The 26335-nt window shown below is 40.8% G+C and overlaps 1 protein-coding gene across 1 annotated transcript in view; it reads right to left on the bottom strand.

Moving 5' to 3' along the window:
• The window catches only part of LOC123648042 (synuclein alpha interacting protein), a 145093-nt gene extending 119722 nt beyond the window's left edge, over positions 1-25371 (bottom strand). Inside the window, exon 1 of the mRNA XM_045565753.1 lies at positions 25237-25371. The gene's annotated coding sequence lies outside the window, so the exon portion shown is untranslated. The remainder of the gene's footprint in view (positions 1-25236) is intronic.
• Between the last annotated feature and the right edge of the window lie 964 nt (positions 25372-26335).

Raw genomic sequence — 26335 nt, 5'->3', positions numbered from 1 at the left:
TGGCTACTCCCACCACACCCCAAGTATCTCCTCCTATCCAACATTTCCAAGATATGAGGGGTGGATTTCACATGGTTGGAGACTGCGCAGAGACAGTGGAGTTTCCTACAGAACCCCAGGGACAAGGGCTCCTACAGCTGAATTGAGGGGGCTCTGGAGGGGCTACAGTTTTAAACAGTGACAGGAGGCATGGCAAATCATACTGTTTTCCAGTAAAAGTGCAAAATAAACTGAAAGTTCCCTACACTTGTCTGAATTTAGGCACAGTTCATTTAAAACCTGAGATTGAGTTAATTTCCAAAGGATTAAACCTGAGCCTTTAAATGGGTTTGCCTTTTTAACACACTAAAACAGCTGATAGGCTTACCAAAGCAGGAAATACATTGTTCTCTTTGGTAAAAGTAACATAAAACTATAAAAAAATCATTGCTATGCATAATGTTGATTTTTATGTTTCAGACTATGAACTTCTGATTTTGACATATTAGCTAAAAAATACCAATGACTAAAGTAGCTGATTCATTTAACTGACCACAGCGCTTTACTCTGACAACTGAAAACAACCTAAGTTCCAAAATCTTCGCCGAACCAGGGAATTGAGATTGTTCAAACCTGTAAGCTCTGTATACTTCTCTTTCAACAGTTTAAAAATGTACCATGTCAGTTGTAAGAGAGACAAGGTGCTGATTATCTTCACTGGTTAGCCAAGACATAAAGTAGAAATTTCTGGCACTACAGAGTCTAACTTTAATTATGTCCTTCCTTACGGTAAAGCAGGCTCTTGGGGTTGAAAGAAAGGGAGGGGTGGTGGGCGAAAAATGCGTTAAAAAACATTTTTCTTCCCTCTTCGTCCAGGATCTCTCGATTCAATTTATGAATGCCTAATCCCTGCTTAAGCTTAAATTCTAAGGTACTAAAGCTAATTTATGAAAGGGCTCATGTAAGCAGCCTGAAAATCAGCTTAATAAACAGGTATTACTCACCATCAGCAAGTGCCTAATAAATTCGTCTAACACAGGTGATAAAGTAGTAAAACATACTTTAAAATTTCCATGGAATTGTTGTAGGATCATGTGCTTGCAAATAATTAAATCTAAATGTTCACATATTTTAACACAAGCAGTCATTGAAATGATCGTTTATGCACATAGGACAAAACAACAGTAAATACTGAGGATACTTCGCACAATTGACAATGCTAAGTTCAGATCGACAGTCTAAGTTACTTTCATGCTGTAAATATTTTGGAAAACATTCATTTGCTTCAAGACGTCAAAAGCTCTCAAGGTCTTCTTTTACCTGGAGATTCTTCATATTATTGATGAAACAGAGGAATTGAAGCATTTTTGGTGAGGGAAGAGAAAGGTTTGTGTCAGAAGAAACTGGAATTTTTGGTCACTCCCTTCTATTTAATCACATTCCCATCCACCACTTAATAATTCTTACCAGGTAACTTAATATAATAAATGAGGGGAAAATACGATGGTGCCCTGTGTTCACATACACAAGGAGGGACAGTAGTACTACAGAGTACTGTTTACATTTGGCTCCGTAGTATTTAAAATAATTCAATTCCATCTTGACCCCGCCTCATCCATCACATGTCCGGGAAGCGGAATTCCCATGTTCTCTGCTGAACAACCAAAATGAAACTCAACACATGGAAAAAACACCTCAGGTGCAACAGGGAAAAAGAATCTCCCTGCAGTTTCCAACGCTAAACATGTTTTGTACAGTATCTTTTTCTCAACGGCATGTAAGAGCAATTTATGAGCTCCTGATTACTATAACATATTGTGCTCTTAACAAGAAAAATGTAATAGTAGTTTGGCTTCTTGTTGGCATTCCATTTTTTATAGATTATTACATTGTCTTCAAGCTGAGTTGAGTCTGAAATTAATATAATTAAGCCCCTGCTCAGCTACACACTCACTCATCTATTTTCCATTCTCATTCATCTGCCCCTGAAGACAGACTTGGAAAGGAAGGAAACCTGTGTTCAGTGGTCTGACATTCACTGTTAGTTCCCAGACTTCTGTTCTAGAAGCTAGTATCAGTCGAATGTGAAAACAACTTGAGAAATCACAAGAGACCCTTCACAGCCAGCCAGCTTGTGTTCCACAAACTGCACTTACATTTTCTGTTAAAAATGTTATAAAAACATATCAAGGATATCAGACAGACAAATGATCAGATAAAAACTGACCACAAAGGTTTGAATCAAGACAGGAAATCTCATACTGAGATATAAATGGGAAAGAGGAAATTCGGGGTCCGATTTTGGAACAATCAATAATATAAAACAATATGCCCAATGAAATAAGATTCCAACTGCTCCACCTTTAGCCTAAATGTACACATACATAGCTTAAACTAAAAAACTGGAGGGTCACTTTATTTTTGACACTTGAAGCAACCTATTCAAAGTTGGTTTTGAATCCATTTTGAAGACTCTGTTAAGATAATTATTTTCCTACTCAAAATATATTAAAATATATTGGCATCCCATGTATGTAAAATGGAAGACAACCCAGGACTTCAGTCTCCTATTGACTCAGACTGGAACATGAACACTGGAGGCCTTTGAGCCACATGTAGCTCATATAAGGGATTGATTTGGCCCACTCAGCATTCTAAAAATTAGGAAGTCTCACCAAAACATCTATAATTTTGTCTTATCTTGAAAATCAGAAGGTATGGAGAAACTGACGTTACATTCCCAAACGATCACAAAGCCAACTGCCTCTAGACCTACACCATTCAATTTGCCAGTCTCTACCACTCCCTGCTGGATAATACCAGGTGTTTCCCTCCTGGTACCCAAGAACCTTCTTGGCCTCTGTACAAACACAGCTTTGGGATCCCTAGCCTAGAAGCAGAGGTGCATGTAAATCCTGCTATAAACTCTCATTTTTAGACCACAAAGAGTTTTAGGAAATGATCATTCCCTTAAAGATTTAGGCCAACAGACTCGAATGACATACACAACCTCTTCCAAATACTAGGAGATCTAAAACAACAATAAACCTCAAAGTCTTTATTAAGTCAATGTACAATATATATGAATTCTCAAGATAGTATAATAGTACTTGAGTTTTGATCTCCTGTAATCACAAAAAGAAAACAAAAACAAAAAGAAAATTCAAAGGCATCCTTAGTTTGGTTCTCGCTTATTCATAAATGTATATAAATTGCTAGTGTCAAGCATAACTTAATATTTGTATCTGTGGCTATGAAATGGTATTATGATAGTTCTCTAACCATTTTAATACCGTTTAATAAAAAAATACTAAATTATTAGTTTTTCATATAGCTCTAATGGTGTTAACCCAATTTATAGACGTTTAAAGTATATTGATAAATTGTGAATGTGTATTTTTAAGCTGACATTTGGTTGTTAATGGATACACATGCATGTGTATGTATATGTGTTCATGATACATTAAAATCTCCATATCCTTCTTTCTGCATTTCAATAGGCAAACATATTACCACCTGTTTTTATTAATAATACTAATGTGCCAAATAATTTATAATGCAGTTACACATTATATATAAGACATGGCATTAATCATGCAGAAATATCTGTCCTATTCAATTGTTTTTGAAATCCTTCATTAAATTAAGATTTGCGCTGAAACCAGACATATAAATAAAGTAATAATTGCTAGAGAAAAGACATAAAAGACTTCAGATTGAGATTATGTGTTGTTTACTTCATTATATCAAAGGATATAAGTGAGTGAAAATATTATAATGACTCTCCTTATTCTTTTTATTATAGAAGATGAAATATGATATAAAAATCTGACAAATGTCTTAAAGCCTCTTGAATTATTTGACACAAGCTGTACCTTATTAAAATAAACAAAGAAACAAGAGAACTTTTTTACTTTGTCAAAAACAAGCCAGAGGAAACAGACTGTCAGGGAGCAATGGAAATGCTGTATCACTTGTAACATGATTCAACTGGGGGATCAGTCAACCTTACTCTCTCAGAGCGAGACACACATAATCCAGGCATTCTAATCAAGACACCCTTAGGAAGTTATTCTAATTTGAGGTTTAAATTTATTCCAAAATTCATTTAAGTCACATACTTAAAGTATATTAATATGTGCTTATATTTTTCCAAATGGCCACTCAAATTATTTTTTTCAACTGGTTCCAGAATCTCCTCTTTATAAATAAAATGTAGGATCATTTAAAGTTTTTGTTTCCATGTATACGATATTTGTGTATATACACGTTATTCCTTTTCTCATGTTAATCCCATTGGGAGAGGAACAAAGCATGGGATTTGGAATCAGTAGACCCATGTTCTCCTCTTACTCCTACCAAAGGATTTCCTTTACTTGTTAATTCATCTACTGAATGGAAGCAAAAGTACAGGGAAGAAGCCATCCCAGAATGGTCCTCTTTTCATAAGATGCTGGGCCTCTCTCATCAGCACTATAGTCCTGCTAAAGTGGAGGTAAAAATACTTGCCTTTTGACCGACCATGGCTGTGGCAAGAGTCAAACGAGATAAACACTCAGTTTAGAAGTCAAATTTCTGAGGTCTATGAGGGCAAAAAGCTAGATATGATAACATTGTTAAAACAGGAACAGAAAGTTATCTGTTGAAATGGAAAATCTCCAGCTGAGGTTCAAGGACTAGAACAAAGTAGCATAGGACCAAGAATATGGGCTCTGATTTGGGCAGGCTTGGCTAGAGTCATGACTATACCACTAACTAACTAGCTGTATGATCTTGGACTAGTCCCTTAATCTCTCTGAATCTGTTTATCTACCAGTAGAATTGGGACGACAGTACCTTCCTTACAAGAGAGTTGCAAACATTAAATTATAGAACATATGTTAAGGTCCTAATACAGTGCATAGGATTAAAAGTGGTGCACCCTATTTATCTATAACACACATTCACATCCTCTTGATAACCGGTATGTAACTAAATATATTAGTCCTTCCCTTTTTCTATGCAAAAAGGCTTATTCAAATAATAAAATTTCTCTTAGATTTATTTTGTCTATAAAGGAAGGTCTCTGTGATAATACTATGTATAATTTAAATGTCAACAATAAAATGTTATTTTTGATTATTTCCTTTTCTGTCTTAAAATTTCAAAATATGTCAGTCACTAGAGAGGGCACTGTTATGTACTGCCTGGATTCTTCTTCAAGACTGAAGGACTTACTCTCTCCCACCCCCACTGCCCCAGGAAGGATGCTGCCTGGCAGCCCTCAGCCGTCAGCTCTGTGTGGGAACTGCCCCTGGCTAGAGAGCCACCTTCCTGGGGCAGCCTATTTCCAGCGACTGGGTGGCATCAGTTGTACAGCCAGGCTCCCATGCTCCACTTGGTACGATGCTAAAAGGCCCTCCTAGCCTCAGAGCTCTCCGTGGCTTGGCTAAGGCCTTCGGTGAGACTACATCAGAGCCCGACTTCTTCTCTGCCAACTCTGATTCCTTCCCTTCCTTCCACAGATGTCGAGTCCCAGAGCAGTCCCTAATAAACCTCCCGCCCAGAATCTGTTTCCTGGACAACCTGACGTGCAACAGTTGTCCAGACAGACCTCCTGCCAAAACTTGGTGTGCTTCCTGTACTGTCATAACTGAACCCCTTTTATTATTCATAAGCACTAGGGTATCTGCTTGCTCTACAACTACAAATGAGCACTTTTGATTAAGCTGAGAGAGAAAAAAAATAAAAGCTTAACTCCATCTCTACCACAGTGTATATTCCATTTTCCCATAACTTCTGACTTCTTATTGTCCATCTGCAAACATTTCAGCCCACTTAACCATGTGAACATACAAAGTATAATTTACTAGCATTGACAGCAGATTGCAATTTCTATCCTTCAAGGCACACAAAATATAGGACCACTGCTATCATGCACCCTGGTGCTTGTTCTTTAATAAATTATATAGTAAGCTCTGTCTTGGCTCAGTTTGGCAGAGAGATACAATGATAGTTTAAATGCTCAAGAGAAATGGTAGAACAATTAGAATATAAGGTAGTTTCAAATTAAATATAAACTCAAATTTTAAAGAGACCACCGCTTTTCTGTAAATGAAGTATGGTCTCTGCCAACAAAGTGCCTTTATTTCTACTTCATCTAACATCATCAGCAACAATATCAGCTCTGGCTTAAAGAGTTTCTGAGATTCTTCAGGCCTGTGTGAGGTAGAAAGGACTATATCTCTCTTTTACAATAGCTACCGTGCATTGGCTAGGCAAGGCAGGCAGCAGTAAAACCTAGTGGGAGTCAATAAACTGAGTAGACAGGACTCGGAAAATACCTAACCAACAAATAGGTTCCGTAATAATGTGACATTTTTATAGTCGCATTTTTTAACCATAACAGCACTTGAATGGTAGGCATTATAGTATTTCAATTTAGTCATTTATCTAAAAATGAGTTTTATCTTGGCTCATAAATAAGCAGTGACATTCCAGCAATTTGAAAAGCTCAGCTTTACCTTTTGCTGGGAAGCTCATTTTACAATTACAGAAACACATGCCCTTTTGTGCCATGTTGCTTAATCGATGATTTATGGCTTCTATCTTTGTGCTAACCTCTTTCTGCAAACTACACAAAGTTTGTATAAGCTCAGCTATTTCATGCTTATTTCTAATCTTAATGGGTTATTTTCTCCATAGTGGCCATGTCTCTCTACCAAATAGGCTAAGAGAAAGTATTCACCCTTTCAGTTCACCAAATACTATTTAGCGTTTGAGTGTGTTCTCAGAGTCTAAAATAAGCAATGCATTTCCCTAAAAGCCTGGCTGACTCTTCCAGAAAGACTTGCTTCTCTGTGCCCGCCCCACTCCTCCCATTGCTAGCTCTAACGCACCTCATAGCAAAGCCCTTAAGGGCAACTGCTGCAGCCCTCCCTCCTTTCCCCACCTCACTGCCCCCAGGCCGCCAGCCAGCAGGCTAGGGGGAAGGAAAATGAAACTGGTACCTCAGAATGGTTTCTCCTCTACTTCCCTCTCACTTGCCTTTCAGTGGTGATACTTGGATGTTTACAGAGTCCCTCTCAACTTGTCCCACAGCCTACCTACAGCTCTAGGTGTTATCACATAATTCAGGGAACACTGGAGATGCCTTTATGGCAGTGCCCTTAATCTGATGGTACTCTATGTCTTGCCCAAGGTCCAAGGAGATGAGACAAGTGCAGGTTCTTGTGCCCTTCTTCACCTGTGTCCAGACATTACAGACTGAGCAGGTGTCCTCCAAGGTTTGTGCTCTGGGGTTGTTGCCAGTGACTTGTTTCATCACAGACGATTTTCTTCACTGTTCTTCATTATTTCTGTTATTTTGTAACGTGAGGCAAAATATAATTTTACTCCACCATTACTAGATAGAAGTCTTGGTGCATAATTATGACATCAATACATGAAGGAAGAAAACATATCAAAATGTTAAATTACTGTCTCAGAGTTGTAGAATGATTTTAAATTTATTTATTGATGTTTCTTTGAATTTTTCAAGTTTTATGTTTTCAGTCAACAAGTATTACATTTTAATCAGCAAACTATGTTTACAAGAACACATTCACATGACAGCATTATCTGTTTAGGACTGTCTGCAAAGCACAGGTTGGTATCTGTACACTTATTCATTCAACAAATATTTATTAAATTTCTGCTATGGGCCAGACCTGTGCTAGGTTTGATGACTATAGCAGTGAACAAAGGAAAGTCTTGTACTTATCATCTAACATTCTGATGAGGGAGATAGATAGAGGATAAACAAATAAACATGGGATATGTTAAGCTGGGGTAAGCATTATGATGGAAAAATAATACAAAGTAAAGTTACAGGGAATGTTAGGGGATTAAGAGGAGACACTACATGTGTTGCATCTGTATCAATCAAAGAAACCAAGGAAGGCAAAGAAGCTAAAAAAGTAAACAGAAAAGCCTCATTAGGTAAAAACTACAGGTGCTTATCATTCATTTAGTGTTTATATCTCTTAGGCAGCGCTATGGTCTGGATGTTTGTGTCCCCCTGAGTTCACATGTTGAAACCTAATCACCACTGTGATGGTATCTGGAGGTGGGGGCCTCTGGGAGGTGATCAGGTCCTGAGGGAGTAGTGCCCCTACCAAAGAGGCCCCAGAGAGCTGCCTTGTCCCTTCTACCATGCGAGGACACAGCAAGAAAATGCCCATCTATGAACCAGGAAGTGGCCCTCACAAGACACCAAATTTGCTGGTGCCTCATCCTGGACTTCTCAATAACTGTGAGGAATAAATTTCTGTTATTTATAAGCTACCTGACTTATGGTATTTTATTACAGCAGCCTGAACAAACTGAGACAGGGAGTCATTAAATTAACAATTTTTTTTTATTTCTAGGCAATTTTCATTAAGGACACAATACCTGTACCTTGAAATATGTGGAGACTGATTATATCTTCTGAGCATCTGGTAAACAGTGTATTTTAAGGATTCTTCCTGTTAAGATGTTTTACTAAGTAGCTAAAATAATGAATAGTAAAAGGGACAGCTCAAAACCAATGAACTTGAGATTTCCCACCAAACAAGAATTAACTAGGGACCATATCTTAATATATTGCGTGCATTAAATGATGCACTAACATGTGCTCATCTCAGTAACTTTTTTCATAAATTACATGGGAAAAGCAAATCCACTTAGATTACACCCTAACAAACACAAATTTCCTTGAAGTAAATTTTAGTATGCAAAAATTGTGATTTTTAATATAAAACCAAGCAAATCTTCTGTTATAACACATCTATAAAATATGAAACCAGTCAAAAATATAAGTAACTGCTCTCTTCCTCACTATTGCTAAGGAATGAAGTTGTACACGGAGCTACACCCACAGCTCACTGAGTGCTCACCATGTCCCACTATGCTACAGTGGCACATGCTGTGCTTTTTCCATTTAATCCTTAAAACACACCAACAAAGAAGGTATCCCCATTTTGGAGGTTAAGCAGTTTGTCCCAGGTCTTCAGCTAGTAAATGGCTGAGCAAGAATTCAAACCAGGCACGCTGATCCCAGTCCACACTTTTAACCATTACTCTCTCCTCACCACCCCTAAGCTTACAATTACTCCACTTACAGCTTCATTCTTGATTAGAAAAATAAGTACAAAACATACTGCCATACTTATTTGAACAATTAATTTTGAATCTAATTTAATAATTTTACATATACCTTTATAACTGTAAATATCTATTTTTAAAAGCCATGCCATACTCTGTCACGGTATATCTGCTTTTTGCCTCTCAAGCTACTGCCACGTAAGCTGTTTCTGCGCTTGTATCAGATGGTTGTTCTTCTAATCCTAATAAGCTTGTTTCACCAAAGTTATTAAGATTTGCAAGTTAAATTCCTCAGCAAGTTCTAAGGAACACAAGCTAGGCTCTCTATTCATTCATCCATCCATTCAGTATCTTTAGAAATCACTATAATAAATTCTCTCCATTCAATTTCTATTGCCTCTACCCTAGTATAGATATCTTTTAAATTCTCACTTGTTTTCCTGAAATACTGTCCTAACTGGACTCCCTATAACAAATCTATTGCTCAATCTTCATTTTTTTTTTTGACCACATTTTCTTTCCAAAGCATAGCTTGAATTTTGTTTTTCTGCTTTAAAGGAGATAATGTGTATAAATGATTTAGCACCTTGTCTGGTCTATAATAAGTTCTTAGTAAAAACTGTTATTTTTGTTATAACTATATGCCACACATGAAGAACAGGGAATATGGCAGACATGAATGAAACATGGTGCCTGGCATTGAAGAGCTTACAGTCTAATGGAGACAGAGAAAAGTAAATAATCTATTACCACACAGTTGTGGAAACACTTCACCCAATTTGGGTAGAGGCAGAGGTCAGGAGAAATAAGCTGACAGGGTAAGAAGACTGGGAAGAGGAATAGAAACAGAAAATACCCAGCAGACTAACAGATTCTGGAAATTTTAGGAATCCTCAAATTATTCAATAAGGTTGGAGAAGGGTAGGGGTTTGGACATGGGTCCCATGAGGCCAGACAAGTGGGCAGGGCCAAAATCAAAAAGGCTAATATGTCATGCTAAGGAATTGGGATTTTATCCCAAAGCCAATGAGGACTTACTAAAACTTTACTAGCAAAATCACTGACATGATGAATTTTAGAATAATCAAGGTGATAACAATGCAGGAACTGATCAGAAAGGGGTAGAATTGGGTTAAAAGACTTTTGCAGTAATCAAAGGAGAAAATGATGACAACTCGAAGAAAGATACTACTAGAAATGGGCATGGAAAGGAGACAAAAATGTTGAGAACAATTTAATAAATAAATAAGGTAAGACTTGTTGAGATACTGGGAGATATTGGGGGGTTCAAGTGAAGGGAGTACTATGCATAATTTCCTTGAGAGCGGGGGCCAGTCACTAAACTAGGAAATTGAGACAGAGACAAGATTTTGCAGGAAAGGTGATGAATGTACTCTGGGCGTGTAGACTTTGTGAGAGCTGATAACCGTCAAAATGCAGATGATCAGAAGACAAAGAGGATCTCCAGCCCACAACTAGAAATAAAAATCTAGAAGCCACCAACACAAGTGATAGTATGAGCTTCAGAATGGATGACACAATCTATGTAGGATTATTTACTAATATTCACTGGAAAAGGTATATAAGCTCTCTTTTTCTGCAGTTGAAAACAGATCAAGACTTGGCTCAAACCATCCTTTTAGTATCATCTCCTGCCACTCCACAGCATATATCTTACTGTGAAGTCACATCAAAATACTTAAAGTTTCCCAAGTACTGTCAGACCCCAAAGCTCTCCCCTAAATTTTCTGCCTGGTGAACACTCACTTGGCCTCTAACTCTAAATCAAATGTCACTTTTCCTGCGAAGCTTTTGATAATCTGACCATCTTCCTCCCCATTTCAAGTAGAGTTCACTGCTCCCTCCCTCCTTCCTGCTATAATATTTGGTCCATGCCTCTACTACTGATATACACGTTTTTTTTCTCCACTAGATAGAAATTTTCTAGAAGGAAAAGACTGCATCCACACAAGGTATCAAAGCGTGTTTCTAGAATGACTGCATAAAGTAATGTGTCCTCCATCTGCAAACACCATCAATTACTCTAAAGACTCTGGACTACTTCTGTTTGGCAAGCAGCCAAAGAAGGTTCTTTGGTATAATGTGATATTTCCAGTATGATCCATTAAGAATTGTATTTTATTCCCACGTTACTGGTTCTCATGTCAACACAACTGATGTGGTGGAAACAGTGTAATCATTTAGAATAATAATTACTGTGGATATACTAGTTCCTCTAAATGAAAATGTGACTGTGTTTCATTCAAGGCAAAAATGTAGAAGAGATGAAACCTAAACAGAAGTAGAAGGCTGGAACGAAGCAATAGGAGGTTTCACTAGGATTAACTGGTGATGTAGTATCTCCTCCGAAAAAGATAATTCGAAGACAATAAACAAATAGTTGAGAGCATTTATATTTGTTAAGTGCCCAATATATGAAAGCATATTCTTTATAAAGACAGGAGGCAGGACCCCTAACTGGGGTTGACCTTAAAGAAAGTGCTAAAGAAAAAAAAGAGACCCAAAGCATCAGCTCTTCTGGCAACAGGATATTTGTTTTTGCCTACTCAGCTCCTTGCACAGAAAAGACAATCTATAAATCTTTATTTGGGCTGACATCGCAAGACCTTCCAAATTGCTATTTCTCCCTTGACTCTATTTAATTGTGAAGAAAAAAAAGACATTTTTGAAATTCTTTTTATTTCTAGTTTGTTAGAGAATACTTGGACAATTTTTCCAAGACAATGAAAGATACATTTATGTGGACTGAAATTTCAGTAACTATGAAAAATTTATTATCAAATGGAAAGAAGTTGTAGTATGTTTTGTTTTTCAAACTCACCACTACTTCTTTCGGGAATTTGTTAGTTTTCATTCTTGAAAAACAGGTTAATGAGTGTACTATAAGTTATAGACAATATGACTCTAAATATCACCATGACCTATTTTATGTGGCTCAAGAATGAGAACTCTAAGACAGAAGTCAGAAAAATGTGTATGAGCAGAAAATCTACTACAGAAGCATTAGCATACTGGTCTCCTATTCAATGTTGATCATAAATGAACAGATCTACCCTCATGAGCCTACAAGAAATTCAGTCCTATAGATCATCAGTCTTGAAATTACCAAGAGGACACAAATGTGAAAATGCTTAGCCCCAGCCCTTGCAGTAATTAAGTTGAAGATGATGAGTAGTCTATGATTCAACCCAATTATTATTTAGTGGTCACAAATAGGGTCTATTACTTGAGGCATATCCAATTATCCCAAGTAGGTTGTTTTAATTTACTAAATACTTTGAAGTTGCAACCTTCTTTTCTAGACATGTTTTGACTGTGTACCCTGTGCAAAGAAACAAGGTAGGAAATCCTTACTTCACCTTTTAGTTCTGCCACCGAAGCACTATGGGACCTTAGCCCTGGACCTCTGTTTCACTTTTCCCATTTTTAACCTTTGGCAAGATAATAGCTGTTTTCTTCTCACTTTTTAAAAATTTCAACAATGCAGCAACAATATTGCAAACCCAATGCTTTGTGAAAAGAAAAAGTTAATGACGATAATAATACTTTATGGACTGAATACTAGGAGCCAATCATTGTCCTAAACTCTACCTAAATCATGTCATTCTTACAATGTCCTCTGAGATGGATGATCACTTGCACCAGTCAGGTTCCCAGCAGAAAATGGGTGGCACACTCAAACGCAATTTGAGGGTTGTTTAATAAAAAGACCATATGCAAAGGAGCGGCCAGGGTTTGGAGAAACCACAAGAGATGGTGGGGTACCTTAAGCTGGTAAGAGTAAAGGGGAGAAATTATCCGCCTGAAGTGTCTGGGAAAGGGCACAGTTACCAGGACCCAGGCAGCAGCCTTAGAGAGACACTGCCTGCCAGCAGGCATGGCTTACCTTAGGGGGAGGTGACCTGGCAAGGAGGGAGCCCAGGGAATAAATAGCCCAAACTCTCCCCACCTGTCTTCCAATCTCCTGTGATACCTTCCATTGGCCAAAGGCGAGGAGAAGCCAGAACAAAGGAGCCTGCTATTCATTCCATAGGCTGGCCAGCCGTCAGAGCACACAGCAGGCGGAGAAAAGTAGAATGGATCTGACATCCACTATTCCCATTCTATCCTAAGTGTCCCAAACTTACCTTGAATAAATGAGGTAATCAATACATATTTGTTAGGAAAAAAGGAAGAAACCATATCAAAATACTGAGACGTTCAATAATCCGTCCCAAATCACACACATAGACAGCAGCTGAGTCGGGCCTTGCTCTGAGGTTCAAGTCCAGCCTCATCACCAGTGTGTTATTCCACAGCACGGCCAACATCTTTATCCCATGTTGTATGCTGTTGGGTGTTTGGGGAGATAGTGGAAATGACTGGACTTAATACCCTTAAGAAGCTTGTAATCTGTGTGCCAGTTTTATCTTACTTTTCCATCTCATTATTGTCAAAAGCTCCAAATTGCCTTCCAGCATCAAAAGTTCTATAAAAGCAGGTTTTAACTTCTTACAATTCCATCACCTATTCCAACTAGAGGCTGAGCAGTGAAAGCTTCCACCGCATAGCATTTTGTCCACCTGTTCTGTAGTACCTTGCCTCAGGTTGTTCTGAGTGCAAACAACACAGGTAACATGGTACCTTTTGAGAAGACGAGCCTACTACTAACCGCAATGAAGTAAGCCTAGGTCTTACGGTAGGAACATATTTACTTGCAAGACATGCTGAAGGATTCATGTATTCAGCCAAGATATATTGATCATATAGTACATACCAAACACTGTGCTAGATAGTTTCACAGATTGAGGAAACAATTCATCCCAAGATCAACAACTGGTTTACTACAGGAATTAGTCAATAATCATCTGGACGGCAAGTAAAAGTGTGCTAATTACAAAGAGAGGTCACGGCACACATGCCGGAGTACAGTCATGATCCTGGCCCCCAGCAGCACCCTTCCCTAATTCTATCCAGGTGGTTCTGAGTTTGGATACAGGATATAATCCTGTAATAAGCACAAGTCACCCTAACCCTGCTTTTGTTCCTTGAGACAAGTATTTTGCTATTAATATTTTTCCATCTCTTAGGAAGGACCCCCACTTTGAAATACCAGTCCCTTTGTGCGAAGGCCTTCCTCATATAGATCAAATAGGAATTTGTCCCTGTGGGTTTTTTTAGTTCTGCTTTCGAGCTTGGAGGGGACACTCTTTCATGTTTGATCCTGACTGAAACAGCACATAGCAATCTTTCGTCTTTTTCAGAGACAGGGCAAGTGAACTGTCAATAGCTACTCCCTTTCATGCTGTGCAAACATCAACTTCACATTTTTAAAAACTATCGTATGATGTGTCATGCAGCAAGGTTTGCCAACGTGGGGGAAAAAAGAAAAGCAGAGTTGCCTTCCTACATGCAAGTTTTAATAATTTTGGAAAACCATCAAAGTGGACCAAATTTCTGTTCTAATTTGACAGTTTCCCACTAATGACAATCCCACTAATGCAAAATTATCAATTAGCCTCATGATAATTAGATTTTAAAGAGCAATCTATTTTCTTGATAATTCTAACAAATGGAAAAATGTATTTCACTAAAAACATAAATACTCACTTCATGATGCTTATTTCATCCGAGAGCCGTAGGTAAAACTCTCTTCCAAATATGCTCTTAATGTTTACTTAGGTGCACACACCTGTGCTTCCACTGCCAACAAAATCTCTGAGTTTACAGGACTTCTGCTGCACGAAATGCATTTACATACATTACGTAAGAGAGAAGCACTGATCAAGTTGGTTACTGGGAGACACTCACATCATTCTTCTCACCAAATCAATCGGTAACTTTCAAAGAGCTCTGCTGTATTTCCTAGCAACACGGGTAAACATTGTACCACATCCAGTGTCTAAGATTTGTAACCATGTTAATCTGTGAGTACTCAACTTAATTAAAGATTAGGCTTTTAAATTGTATTTTTAGTGCACAACAGTACTGCTAAATTATGATTATCAGCGGCTAAGTGTGCTTACGTCTGCAGAACTTGGGGAATGAAAATGAATCATTTATTTTCATCTTGATATGACTGCTCTTCTCTGAGGCGCTATTCTCCGAGTTCACAGGCCTTGGAGTTCATTGGAATTCTATGGTTAAAACACAGCTTGGAGACTTCATTTATGAAAATTCCTTTAAACCTTTCACCACTTTGACAAATCCAGTCCAAGTTCAGTGAGCCAATTCAAAAGTAGCTCTCAGTCTTTTTATAGGTTTTCAATTACACCAACACAGAACACCAGAGCCGTCACGTTTGAAGAAATATATTTTAGTTGCAGAGAGGCACGCGTTCTTTTTTAAGAAACCCAATTGAAAGCAGCATTCCCCAAACTGCAGCCAACAGATGCAAAACTTTGTCTATCTTGAACTATCCTTGTCTTATTAAAGACGAGATCATCAAATTACTTAAACATGGCTAATGTTTGGCTATCTACTTATATGATGTATGTTATGATTTTTCTCTAAAGATTTGACTTTGCAAAAATATTGGCAAGCTACCTCACCTCCAAACTGTTCCGAATAGTTTTTTTGAGGAATTGTTCAAAACATTTTCTAGGCCTCATTCATCCTCCTAATACATAGTGTGTGACAGCAGGATTTATTTTTCGTGTATGCACTCACAAACAAAAACCCAAAGCAGGTCAATGAGCTCTCCAGGTTGAAACTGGTAATCAACGTTAAGAGTGAGATTAGACCTTATTCAACTTGCCATTTCAACGAACTGCTTAAGTGGGCCTGCCATAACCACACTCTTTTCTGAGACAAAAAAATAAAATCTCTTTGTAAAATGTTTACATGACTTCCAAGGTCAAACATTAGTATTTTCTTCCCCATTTTTAAACTTTGAACTTATTTGAATATGTGGTTGGTATGGTTTTATGGGAGTACCCAATCTTTTAGGCTGGATTGTATGAAGTATTTTAAGTGACATTTATCTTTGGGGGTAAAGTAGATAAGTAAACACATGCACATTCGTTGGTTAGAAGCACTTGCAAAATTTAAATACTGTATGTGCAAAGGCAAATTGACTCAGTATATAAATCTCCCATTCTCTCAGGAGTAGTGATGACTCTAAAACCACTAGAAACATAGAGAAAATCCATTGTGATGACTCTAACAGCTCCCTGATGCAGGCTGGTCTTCCCTTGTATATTTAACGTTCTATATGTCAGCTGGCCTTTCGTGGAATCTCAGGAGGAGGTTTGTTTAGTGGATGAGCTTTTGTGTTTGTGTTTGGTCTGTTCTGTTTTTTTACCCCCCATCCTATTAAGACTTACAATTTAACATACTAGATCGGTTATGAGTTCTTCTGGTATTTGATATTAGAAGAGGTGAAACCAAAAGCTAAACATGATGTGCACAGGCTCAGCACAATTCTAGGTTAGAGGACTAGACTAGGGACTGGAGACGCCTCCTGTCCCTTCAGTCTGACTCAATGTAGCAAGCTCTTTAGCTCCTGCCTTCGTTCCTTAATGACTCACCTTGCACTGGTGCCAATTTTGGGCCTGCTAAGCATTGTATTCTACATGGGGGATAGGAAGGTGACAAAGATGCTTTCCCTACCCTCACGAGCCCCAGTTCAATGACACTAACAGCCATGTACACCCCCGGTAGGGGCAACAACAGAAGTCTGAGCCCAGTGCTGTGGGATTTTGAGGAGGTGGAGGCTGAGTCTGTCCTGGGGCCTCCCAAAACCTCCCCAGAGCCAAGCCTGCAGTCCACTACAGGGCCACTAGCCACCTGTGGCTACTGAGCATTGGAAATGTGGCTATTCTCAGCTAAGGTATGTGTAAAACACACAACAAATTTCAAAGACTTAGTGTGGAAAAAAAGAATGTAGCTGGTTAATGATTTTTTATATTGATTACATGTGGAAATGCTAATATTTTGGCTCTATTTGATTAAGTAAAATATATTCAGATTGATATCACCTGTTTCCTAATTTTACTTTTCTTAATGTGCCTACTGGAGAATGTGAAATCACCTACATGGCTCACCTGCACGGATCCTATTACCTCCCCAGCTGCCAGTGCAGGCTGGAGCAGTCACGACACTACACGTGGGCAGAAAACCTGGGGAGGCTGTCTCGGGGCAGGTAGGCCCGTGGGGAGAAGAAACCATGGAATGAGGGCAAGAAAACACACCGGGGAACCCAGCAAGAGCTACAAAGAGGGAGCAGAGACTGATGGAGTATTTGCTTCCTGAGCAGTGCTTGCCTGCCAGATTCATTTGCAGCAAAGAGAGACCAGAATATAAAAGCCACGGTAATAACATCTCGAAGAAATTAGAAGCAGCTTGTGGTTTCCAGTGAGCAGTGCTCTACTGGGGAACAGACCAACTAGTTACCCCTGTCTTCACCCCGTCTGTGGTTAAGTCATTTGGTCACTCTTGCCTTCTCATCTGCAAAGAGGGGACTGAGATTAACTGCTCTGCCTGTGACTCCATCAGCTAAGTCCCCAGAAACCCGAAGCATTCTAAACATCCTGGGGGAAGAAAGGGCTGCAGAAGGAGACCATGTTTTGTGACTGGAGTTTTGAAGCTTCAAAGAACAGAGAAACTTGAGTAGAATAAACCTTTTGTACTTCCTTTTTCATATAACTGATCACACTTTATTTAAATTATTTATTAGCCTCCTTCCTGGCAAGATATAGGCTAGATATAAGTACCATGAGCTCAGGACACACATCTGTCTGCTCACTGCTGTGACTGCAGCTCGGAGCCCAGAGCCCGGCATACAACAGGCCTCAGTAAGTATCTGTAGAAGGGGAGTCCCAAGGAGGCTTTGCAATCATTTCTGTCATTGAGCAACTGTTGAGTGCAAGTTTCCAAGTGTGCGAACAGTAGTCGGAAATGAGGTAGGAACTCATCTAGAGGTGATCAGACCAGTAGTGATGTCACACTAATGATGTCATCTGCCCTGTGTGTGAAAAAGCTGTGGCAGGTGAAGGAGGAGAGTGAGCAGAGACCTTCCCAGCCATCAACTGCTCCTGCACTAGAAACATTCCAGAAGGCTCTTGCAGCACAAGTAGCCACTCAACCTACTTTCAACATAAGAAGTTGAAGGCCGAGGAAGATAGGACCCATAGAGGCTCCAAATTTCCCTGGCACAGGTGTTACGCCTCACTTGGTGGGTCGAATGACATGAAGCAGCGTGAAGCAGCAGGGAGACAGACCTGGGTTCTGCGTTTAATTCCCTTCTTACCACTTGCCAGCCGGGAGGCTCTGAGTAAGTTCCTTCTCTGAATCTCATTTCCCTCCATAGCTTAAAACTAGGCTCATAGTGCATGTCTTAGAGGGGTGGTTAGCAGTAATGCACTTTTCAAAAAGGGCTGGTATGTGGTAAACACTTAATTGATGGTTATATGTGATACGTGGTAAACACATAACAATGGCTATTATCTTCGTTCTGGGTCAGCTTTTAAACAGGGTTTTTAACCTGGAGTCCATGGAGTCCCAGGAAATCCACAGATGGGATTCAATTGATCCTTGAAACCCCTCAAATTAAATACAAAGTGGTGTGTTGTTTGTGCACATCTTTTTTCTCCAAGGAAAAAAGCCTTAGCTTTCATCAGATCCTCAAAAAGCTCTCAGACTGAAAACAGATTAAGAACCATTGAGCTTCTATGGCTTCCAAAGTGTTTAGCTCCTTTTATGTATCTATGGAATAACTCTGTGAGTGACTCTCAAAACCAAGCTTTTTGTATGCCTGCTCAAGAGGCCTGCATTTTACACATAGCAGTACAACCCCCGTAAGAGGCTTTTATTATCTGGCAGTAGCAGTATCACTGGAATACAATTGGAATTTCTAAAGCAGAAATTCACATTAATCTCAACTATAGTTCTGGAGCCTTTACCTCTTAAATACATCTTTTTCTATTGTCTTTTTGACACAGTTGATGGCCAAGGAAGGCAGCTAGAATATTTTATTCTTAAGAGGTGGTCACTTCATCCTAGAACAACAGCAACAAAAATCATAATAGATGAACTGGAAGAGCCCGATGGAAGCTGGATTCTGTACCTCAACAACCCAGCCGAGTGTGTGCAGCTCTGCAGTCTCCAGGAAGAGGGAGCTGGGCAGCACACGGGCCACTTCAACTCTCTAAACCTCCACCTCCTCGTTGTAGAAAAAGGGTAATAATCACAGCACCTCCTTGCTAGGGCTGCTCTGAGAATTAAATAAGAAGGCAACTGTGAGGCATCTGGGAAGCACCCATAACAGAGTACCTCATAAATATTAACTATTAAATACCCTCTTTGATGGCAGGAAGAAAAATCATTCCTCATCCGGTCTCTAAAATCTCTAAAACCACAGATTTTAGCCTAGAGATTTACTTTGGACCACAGATATTTTTCAGTCTCTTTCTTAAGGTAGTTACTAGTGACCAAGTAAACAACAAGCACACAGTTGGGAAAACTGTGGAAAAAGTATCCGAGCAGCAACTTCAGAGAGAACCTGTTGGACATGTTCATGTTCAATATTCTTAGATGCATATGTGAGAATCAAGTTAAAGGAAACAGGATACACCTAAAAGAAAATCACCTGAAAACCCTAAAGATATAATGATTCAGCACACACTTTTCATTCATTTAAAAATTATTGAGCACATATAGTGTGAGAGGCACCGTACTAAGCACAGGGACATACAAAGATGAGAAAGCACAGTCCAGCCCCCAAGACATTTAGTCCAGAGAAGAGACAGATGCATCCACCCAAGGCTGTAGCACAGGGCGGAGTGTGATGCAGGGGATGGGGGAGGAGAGGTCCAGCGAAGGTCTCACGAAAGAGCAATACCTGGGTTGAGTTTGGAAGGATAAGTAAATATACAATAAGTCAAGAAAGAAGAAACAATACTCCACAAAGACAACAGCACATGCAAAAGCATTAAAATAAGAGAGAAAATGGAATGTTTGGGGACTTTAACGTTATACAGGTCAGCCAAGCATGGGGATAGCGTGGGCAGCTAGACGGCTTTGCTGAACAGGCCGGAGCCTACCCAGCCCCTGCGCCCACAGGAGGCAGGGCCCACAGCTGGGGATCCTTGGAATGCATGGTCGGGGGCTTGGACTTTTCTCCAGGGCTACCACAAGGTTTTGAATCGTTCTTATCAGGGAGCTACAAGATTCGATTCTATCTGTCTGGTCTTTAGAAAGAGCACTCTGGCAGTGGTGAGGAGGATAAATTGGAAGCGGAAAGACTGAGGACAACATTTTCAGACGTGACTTGGGAAGAGTGAAACGTGGTCTAAATTAAGGAGGAAGAGAAGAAAGATTAAGAAGCAGTGTCCTGGTGACTGAGTAGGTGGAGGAGAAGGGGGAAGGCCAAGTCCAGATCATTTCCAGGTTTCTGGCCCAGGGGTACAGTGAGAGGATGATATGTTCTTCAGGGAAAGCAGATGGAATAGTAGCTATCCGCTGTTTCTGCCTACACAGCATCCACCCTCTCTTCTTTTCAACATTTACTTTTTAAAAACCACCCCTTCCCTGCTCTCAAGTCATACAGTTTAGGAGGGCTTTGCTGACCACTCTCCCATGCACCCATCCACCCCCCGCACCCCCACCCCTCACACATACCACCCTCCCCTTCCAACAGGCTCCAGGACTGGGCACATAATCAAAGCCAAATCTAGTGGCACGGTCCAAATCTCTGGTCATAGGAACTGCTTCAGGCATGCACATGCAATCAAAGTGGTCAATTATAGTTAATCCCAATTCTCTTTTCCTGCAGGGGTTAAGCCTAAAGCAGCAGATGACAATTTTGCCACCATTAAAGATGAGAAGAAACCAGAACTTGACCCCTTCCGAACTTTTCCTTTACTGGAGAAAATATGTGCCCCTTCCTACTCGAGCAAGTATAAAGGAGGTTTCTCTCACTTGCAACCAAGAGTCCTGACACATACAAGGACTAAAGACAAATGTGATTCAGTAAAGAAACAAAGTTTATTTTTATGAGTAGTGGATTAAAAAGACCTAATTTACTGTGACAAGAGTGCCTTAAAACATTTAAGTCTACAAAAGGCACTTAGGGACTTTATAGCAAACTCTACCCTGAATAATGAAAAGCCAGACCAGACTGTTTTAGAAAATGTTACTGCATCAGATAACGGCACATCCACTCATTCAATTAACATTTATGGAGTATCTTCAGGGTTTTTAGACTTGCGCAATAAAAACTATAAAAGTGTATTCTTGGGTTTGAGCTGGTCCATCCAAAGTTGATCCATAAAGAGCAGCTATGTGTGCCGTTCAGGCTAATCGTGCGAAGTCAGAGAGGCCAGGTGTTTCTGTCTGGCCCACCAGCTGCACTTGGTGGTAAGGGCACCATCTGAATTTCAGTCTGGCCATCTATAAAATGTGCCTGGTGAAGCAGCACCTTGAATGAGCTTTTAGGTGAAAGACAGAGCAGAATGTGTTTAGAATTCCTCTCCCCTCCAATAAAACATCCACTAACATTTATGGAGGAGTCTGGATAAGGCATTGTGCCAGGCCCTCTTTTCTTTCTTTACTTTCCATGAGAAAACCCCACCTTACGCATGGGTCCAACTGTTATTAATGCACCTCCATCTCTATGTAAATATGCCTAAATTGTTACATCCTGCTCTATGTGCCTCCCCATGGCTAGGCCCAAATAAATATTCACATGTCCATCTGTGGTGAGCATTTCTTGGTCACCCTGTATCCATCCTCACTTCTTATGATAGCAGTGCACCAATGTCCTTTGAGGGAGTACCTACCGACTCCTCACTGTGAGCTGTCAATCAGTGCTTCTGGCTCAGGGGTGTGCACAGGGGGGTGCGTGCTTCCTTGTATTCTGTTGCCTTACAACTAAAGAAACTTAATTATATACGATAGTCCACTGAGATTTAAACACTAAACGATAGCTAACATTAATAGCACACTCTGCAACCTGTAAAGTACTCTCTCTCACATTCAATTTATCTCTTTTAATCACCATTTCTGGAACTGAATTTTTCTTCTCCCCCCAAATTAATCACTCATTGATTTCTCTATTTCTCACACCAGCACAATCATTTGTTTAGTCACTAAGATTTTTAAAATCTAAGAATGGTTTTGACTCTTTGCTTTCACTAACCCCCTATAATCTATCACCTAATATTAGTTATGGGATCTTCCAGATCAGTGCCGGCCTTTCCATTTTCCCTGTCTCCAGGTTTGTGAGAGTCTTCCTTAGCACCCAACAATGCTCTCCTGACTCTGCCACCAGCGTACTGTCTCCAAACAATCCCAATTCCACTGTCAGAAAGATGTGGCTAAAATTTTAGTATCATTGTGTCACACCTCTTCTACCTGTGGTTTATAGAACAAAGATTACAGAACAATGATGTACAGGGCAATTCCTTGATTAACCTAAATTCTGGGCTGTCCATAAGGAGGCTCCAACTCTCTCCTAATTTACATTACATTATTCCTAGCAGAAAACATCTGCTAGAAACAAGTATCCTCAAACATGTAGTAGATTGCAAAAAATATCTATAATTTTTTTCAGCTCCCTATCATCATATGTGGAGTCTTTCTATACCCCTTGAATCTGGGGTGACCTTCTGATTTGATATGGCCTATAGAAGGATAGCTAATGTGATACAAGCAGAGGTTTACAAGTCGTTTTTGCATTGGGGGTTGTTTTTTGCTCTTAAAACACTGTTTGACTGCTGTGTAAAGAAGCCCATGGTAGTATGCTGGAGAATGGTAAGTACATGTTCGAGTCACCTATTAACCTGGCCAACAGCCTGACAACTGCCAGACATATGAGTGAAGCCATCCAAAATTATTCCATCAGCTGACTGAAGATGCCTGAGGGAATCCAACCAAGAATAGCAAAAGAACCATCTTGCTGAACCCAGCCCAGATTGCTGACCACCAGAATCATGAGTTGTAGTAGCTGTTTTAAGTAACTGCACTTTGGGGGATTTGTTATGCAGCAATGGATAACTAATATAAAACATCCAAACTGATTCTGTCACTTTCTCCTCAGAATTTTTTTTCAATTACTATTTAGTGTCTTGGGCACTCAATTATAAAATGCGTTCTTTAATGCTTTGCATCATTATTTAATTTTTCATGGGTCCTATTTCCCCCCCTTAAATTTTCCTTGTGAAGAGACTATTCATTTTGTATTGTAATATTACACATATGCACAAAGTGAATACAAAATAACTATTTAGAAATCAAGTACTTTTCCAGGGCACAGCTATCAATCACATCAACTGACAATCATTATTTCAAGCACATACTTTGATCATTACTTTTAACAGCTTTAAAAAAGCTGATAAGATGCAAACCATAAAATATAAAATCTAGTTATCTAACTTATATAAAGTACAAAATCATGAATAGTATATATTATATTAGCAACCAATTTATTGATTAATTTTCAGTAAATTGCTTCCTGCAAGTGAATCTGCATACCAATCAAAGGGGTACAAAAAAACCAAGTATATTAGAGTAAACGTTTCACAGAAGCAACTATTTGATTTTCACCAGGATATTATTTTTCTCCCAAGACACAAATTTCTCTTACGTGGTTTGCAACTGTAACCTGACAGACTGCCAAAAACAAAGCTTCTATTCTAAGAGTGTTACTGATTCTCTTGTTGCTGTTCAATTAGATTTTGCATTTAAAAGAGCTATTCCCTTGTGTTTCTTATAATGATGCACCTGCTCCTTGGGAGATTTCCTTTTTTGACAAGAAATGCCTTAAATTTGGCAAGAAAAACAGCTTCAGGCTTTTTCTGATACTATCAAAGATCATTTGTTTGTACTAGATGTTTGTGTGGGTTTCCCTCCTCTTAAGAGCAATAAAGTACTGCTACAATTCCTTCCAAAATAACAGCACACACAAAGTTCTTGGCCTCTGTTCTGCGTTTCCACTGTACACCTGCACCAGAACAACTGCCTGGAATTAGCAAAGCTGTGACATAGCTGACAGAAAAATTCATTTGCTATAGTCACTTCCTTTTGGACATCGGCAAACGGTAAATGTCAAATTAATACATGTAGCATTATTTCAAATCTCCTATCTGTAACCTTTCTTCATGAAATGTTTGCTACGGAGAAAATGAAGTTTATATTCAAAATTATATCCTTTCTTTTTAAATCCCATTTTATATTTCATTTCTAACTGAGATGTCTGAAGATCCGCAAGAGAAGCACCATTTTTTCTTTCTGATTCTAGACATGGGAATGCACACACATTTGGCTCTAGGTGATCCTCAGTTAATACTCCCTTCCGGAGAGTTATTGGTACCAAAATGTCACACCTTTTCCAAATAGTTTTAAAGACACCTTAAAGATGTCTCCCTACACTCTAAGCATGCTGAATTAACACTGAAATGCATCAGAAACAGCAATAGACTTTCTCTCTCAGATGTGTGCACATCATCATACTGCTTTCCTATACCTCCTTCTCTTTGCCTTTTAAAATTGCAATATGTACAAATGAAATACAGATTTCAACCTATTCCCAACTGGGATGTCTGCTCCATAACAAGAGAAATAGATTTTTGCCTTCCTGCATATCCAGCAACGAAAGTAGTGCTTGAAAATTACGTGTTCAGAGTGACACCTTGAGAACTGACATACTCTGCACACATGTAATCCTCATAAACCTCCCCAGACAGCCCTTATTTCATTTTGCAAACTGCACCCTGGCCGGGCTCCACGGCACGTGGTGTGTGGCGAGACTGTCCTGTAGCGGTTCTCCTTCCTCTGGGCTCTTTGATGGGCACTTGTCAGTAACAGCCAAGAGGGGTGGGGCCCAGCCCCCAGCAAGTGACAAGGGGACACCGACAGTAATGCTTCCTTAATTAACTTTCCCAAGGAAGGCAACGTTCCCACAGGAAAAAACAACACGTTTCCCCCCTCCTAGCGGTCCATTGAAAATGAGCAACAATGCTGTTGCCTTTTTGTTTCCTAAAGACTTTCTTCGCTGCAAGCAGTAGCGTGTTCCTCAAAGAATGCTAGTATTTCCTGTGGAAACTGTATGGCTGCCAGTAATGGCTCATAATTTTCCCTCTTTTCTTTTAGTAAAAATGAAATAAACAAAACGTGGCATTTGACAATAGCCAAAATTGTGTTCACCCCACTTACCACCTGCAGATGACAGTCATCACCAAGCAGGAAGGCCAAGCGAGAAACAGTCCCCGCCGAAACCGACGCGGACGAGCCTGGGACGCCGGACAGCCCGGGAGGGAGGACAGTCCGGAGGGAGGACAGCCCGGAGGGAGGACAGCCCGGGAGGGAGGACAGTCCGGAGGGAGGACAGCCCGGAGGGAGGACAGCCCGGGAGGGAGGACAGTCCGGAGGGAGGACAGCCCGGAGGCAGGACAGCCTGGGAGGGAGGACAGTCCGGAGGGAGGACAGCCCGGGAGGGAGGACAGCCCAGAGGGAGGACAGCCCGGAGGGAGGCGGCGGAGCCGGCGGGACGCGGCAGCCGGGCCGGTGCTGCCGGGCGCGGGGCTCCCCGGGGGCGGCTGCAACCCCAGGCGTCCCTCTTCAACATCTATGACTATTGTTGTGAGTGCTGTGGCGAGTACTATTACTTCGCCCCTCCTTGTCTCCGCTCTTAGCAGCCGCACTGCCCGTCCCCGCGTCCGACACGATCCCGGCGGCAGCAGGAATAATAACCACACGAAGCGGGCAAATGAAAAGAACGATCCTCTGGAAGCCGAGGCGGGGGCCGTTTCCCCTCCCGCTCAGTGAAGCAGCCGCCTGGCGGTCCCCGCCGCCGCCACCGTTACTATAGAGACCTGCCCTCAACCCTGTCCGCAGAGGCGCCACCAATGCCCGGAGCGGCGGGGACTCGCGGCACAAAGGGGGCCCGGGGCTTGGGGAGAGCCGGGGCGACACCCGCCGAGTCGCCCGGTGCAAACTTGGAAAGGCTGAGCCGCCCGCGCCGCCGCCCCCGCCTCCCCGCGGCGTCCGCTGGAGACCGGACTCACCCCGGGTGGCGGGCGCGCCCGCGGCTCCGGAGCGCGAAAGGACCGACGGACGGACGGACGGACGGACGGCGGCGGCGGCGGGAGCGGGAGCGGGAGCGGCGGGCGGCGGAGGCGCTGCCGCGGCCCCGCTACGTCACAATGCGGCCCGGCCGCGGGCGCCGCTCCCCCGGCCCCCAACGGGCGCGCGCGGGCGGGAGCAGCCCCGGCGGCGGTGGCCTGGAGCCCGCGCGGGGGACGCGGGACGCGGC

Source organism: Lemur catta, chromosome 12 (genome assembly GCF_020740605.2).
Source record: "Lemur catta isolate mLemCat1 chromosome 12, mLemCat1.pri, whole genome shotgun sequence".
Classification (NCBI taxonomy): domain Eukaryota; kingdom Metazoa; phylum Chordata; class Mammalia; order Primates; family Lemuridae; genus Lemur; species Lemur catta.
Note: the sequence above shows the minus strand (reverse complement) of the source record. Positions and strands in the feature narration are given on the sequence as shown.